This window comes from Bos indicus, chromosome 8 (genome assembly GCF_029378745.1).
Source record: "Bos indicus isolate NIAB-ARS_2022 breed Sahiwal x Tharparkar chromosome 8, NIAB-ARS_B.indTharparkar_mat_pri_1.0, whole genome shotgun sequence".
In the NCBI taxonomy this organism is placed as follows: domain Eukaryota; kingdom Metazoa; phylum Chordata; class Mammalia; order Artiodactyla; family Bovidae; genus Bos; species Bos indicus.
Genome location: NC_091767.1, coordinates 81,723,545 through 81,727,542, shown reverse-complemented (window position 1 = coordinate 81,727,542; position 3,998 = coordinate 81,723,545). Strand labels below are relative to the sequence as shown.

General features: G+C 38.4%; 1 protein-coding gene across 31 annotated transcripts in view; it reads left to right on the top strand.

Annotated features, from left to right (window-relative positions):
- The window catches only part of FANCC (FA complementation group C), a 343,736-nt gene that overhangs the window by 203,432 nt on the left and 136,306 nt on the right, over window positions 1-3,998 (top strand). The gene's annotated exons all lie outside the window — the stretch shown is intronic.

Here is a 3,998-nt window from a genome sequence, read left to right as displayed (position 1 = left end):
TTTTATTTTTTTTTTTCTTTTTTTTTTTTTTTATTCTTCCAATTTTATTTTATTTTTAAACTTTACATAATTGTATTAGTTTTGCCAAATATCAAAATGAATCCACCACAGGTATACATGTGTTCCCCATCCCGAACCCTCCTCCCTCCTCCCTCCCCATACCATCCCTCTGGGCCGTCCCAGTGCACCAGCCCCAAGCATCCAGCATCGTGCATCGAACCTGGACTGGCAACTCGTTTCCTACATGATATTTTACATGTTTCATTGCCATTCTCCCAATTCTTCCCACCCTCTCCCTCTCCCACAGAGTCCATAAGACTGTTCTATACATCAGTGTCTCTTTTGCTGTCTCGTACACCGGGTTATTGTTACCATCTTTCTAAATTCCATATATATGCGTTAGTATACTGTATTTATGTTTTTCCTTCTGGCTTACTTCACTCTGTATAATAGGCTCCAGTTTCATCCACCTCATTAGAACTGATTCAAATGTATTCTTTTTAATGGCTGAGTAATACTCCATTGTGTATATGTACCACAGCTTTCTTATCCATTCATCTGCTGATGGACATCTAGGTTGCTTCCATGTCTTGGCTATTATAAACAGTGCTGCGATGAACATTGGGGTACACGTGTCTCTTTCCCTTCTGGTTTCCTCAGTGTGTATGCCCAGCAGTGGGGTTGCTGGATCATAAGGCAGTTCTATTTCCAGTTTTTTAAGGAATCTCCACACTGTTCTCCATAGTGGCTGTACTAGTTTGCATTCCCACCAACAGTGTAAGAGGGTTCCCTTTTCTCCACACCCTCTCCAGCATTTATTGCTTGTAGACTTTTGGATCGCAGCCATTCTGACTGGTGTGAAATGGTACCTCATAGTGGTTTTGATTTGCATTTCTCTGATAATGAGTGATGTTGAGCATCTTTTCATGTGTTTGTTAGCCATCTGTATGTCTTTTTTGGAGAAATGTCTATTTAGTTCTTTGGCCCATTTTTTGATTGGGTCGTTTATTTTTCTGGAGTTGAGCTGTAGGAGTTGCTTGTATATTTTTGAGATTAGTTGTTTGTCGGTTGCTTCATTTGCTATTATTTTCTCCCATTCTGAAGGCTGTCTTTTCACCTTGCTAATAGTTTCCTTTGATGTGCAGAAGCTTTTCAGGTTAATTAGGTCCCATTTGTTTATTTTTGCTTTTATTTCCAATATTCTGGGAGGTGGGTCATAGAGGATCCTGCTGTGATGTATGTCGGAGAGTGTTTTGCCTATGTTCTCCTCTAGGAGTTTTATAGTTTCTGGTCTTACGTTTAGATCTTTAATCCATTTTGAGTTTATTTTTGTGTATGGTGTTAGAAAGTGGTCCAGTTTCATTCTTTTACAAGTGGTTGACCAGATTTCCCAGCACCACTTGTTAAAGAGATTGTCTTTAATCCATTGTATATTCTTGCCTCCTTTGTCAAAGATAAGGTGTCCATATGTGCGTGGATTTATCTCTGGGCTTTCTATTTTATTCCATTGATCAATATTTCTGTCTTTGTGCCAGTACCATACTGTCTTGATAACTGTGGCTTTGTAGTAGAGCCTGAAGTCAGGTAGGTTGATTCCTCCAGTTCCATTCTTCTTTCTCAAGGTCGCTTTGGCTATTCGAGGTTTTTTGTTTTTCCATACAAATTGTGAAATTATTTGTTGTAGCTCTGTGAAGAATACTGTTGGTAGCTTGATAGGGATTGCGTTGAATCTATAAATTGCTTTGGGTAGTATACTCATTTTCACTATATTGATTCTTCCAATCCATGAACATGGTATATTTCTCCATCTATTAGTGTCCTCTTTGATTTCTTTCACCAGTGTTTTATAGTTTTCTATATATAGGTCTTTAGTTTCTTTAGGTAGATATATTCCTGTAGCATCCCTTTAAAAAAAAAAAAAACCTATGTGTATCATTGTAGAATTTAAAGAATAATAAATATGTACCATTCAGCATTAGGAATTAGCTGTTATTAGAGTCAGCCATATTACTTTTCCCCCTCACATAGTTCATTCTCTCTCTTATCTTATCTTGATTTTTCTATTTATTACCTTGCTTTTTTAAAAATAGTTTGACTACATACTTATTTTGGGGGGCTCCAGAATCACTGCAGATGGTGACTGCAGCCATGAAATTAAAAGACACTTGGTCCTTGGAAGAAAAGTTATGACCAACCTGGACAGCATGTTAAAAAGCAGAGACATTACTTTGCTGACAAAAGTTAGTCTAGTCAAAGCTATGGTTTTTCCAGTAGTCGTGTATGGATGTGAGAGTTGGATTATAAAGAAAGCTGAGTGCAGAAGAATTGATGGTTTTGAACTTGGTGTTGGAGAAGACTCTCGAGAGTACCTTGGACTGCAAGGCAATCCAACCAGTCCATCCTAAAGGAAATCAGCCCTGAATATTCATTGGAAGGACTGATGCTAAAGCTGAAACTCCAATACTTTGGCCACCTCATGCAAAGAGCTGACTCATTTGAAAAGACCCTGGTGCTGGGAAAGATTGAAGATGGGAGGAAAAGAGAACAGCAGAGGATGAGATGGTTGGATGGTATCACTGACTCAATGGACATAAGTTTGAGCAGACTCCAGGAGTTGGTGATGGACAGGGAGGCCTGGCATGGTGTAGTCCATGGGGTCACAAAGAGTCAGACACAACTGAGCGACTGAACTGAACATACTGATTTAGTTATAAATAATACATGATGTAATTTCTATGTTTGAATTTCATATAAATATGATGATGTGTTATTCTCCTACTTGCTCAATGTCATATATATACTTTGAGCTTCATATATGTAGCTGTAGAACATTCGTTTTCACTACCGTATAGTGTTTTTCTTACTCCAGGTTTTGCTGTTACAAACAGTGTGGCTCTGAATATTTCTGTACCTACCTCCTGGCATTCGTGTGCTAGAGTTTCTCTGAGTATATGTCTAGAAACAGACGTCTCAGGTTCTAATTTTCATCTGTCTGCTGGCGGAGAGCAGTCCAGCATGGAAGTACATTGTTGCAGTAGGCCAGGCAAAGGATTTTGGGGACTTGAACCAGAATGGTTACCAGGTGGTTAAAGAAAGCAGAGGTACTTCAGATTTGGTTTCAGAATTAACAGGTGTTAATACTGTATTTCATAAAATGGGGGACCATACAAGGAAGATGGGGCATCAAGGATGACTCTCAGGCCCCAACAAAGACACTGCATCACACTCAGGAGAAACGCAACTCCCCCAGGCTCCTGCTCCAGCCTCTCAGGTCCCTCTCCTACCCCGATAGGGTAGTGACAACTACTGCGAATAGGAAAAGCGTTGTTTGCACCTACTCTGGCTGTCACCCCTGCAACTCCAGCCTGAAGGGGCGTGTGGCTCATGCTCAGATCAAATACAGACCTCCCACCAAAGCCACTGGGCACATACAGACTGGAGAGAGAGGAATCATATTTTAAAAAAAGAACAAAAGAGAAAACCCTAATGAAACAGATAATACTTGATAAATAGTAAAACAAACAAAACCAGAAACAGTTTTTTTTTTTTTTAAAAGAATGGAAAAAAAAAGACAAATTAAAAAAAAATCTAAAATATATATATATATAAAGTCAAGGTGAAGAATATAATAACTGAGAGGGAAAATATACTGGAAAGAATTAGCAGCAGATTAGGTGTTAAAGAAAAACTCATAAGCTATTTGGAAACTAAGATAATGGAAATCAATCAGAACAGCAAAAAGAAAAGAAATGTTTTTGTTTTTTTTTAAAGGATAGTTTAAGAGACTTTTGAGACAACATTAAGTGTATGAACATTTGCATTTAGGGATCCCAGAAGGAGAAGAGAGAGAGAGGAAAAGAAAATGTACCTGATGAGATTATGGCTGAAAACTTCTTGAACCTGAAGAAAGAGACAGATATCCAAGTAGAGGAAGCACAAAGAGAGTCTCAAACAAGATGAACCCAAAAAGACCCACAATAAGACATATTGTATTTAAT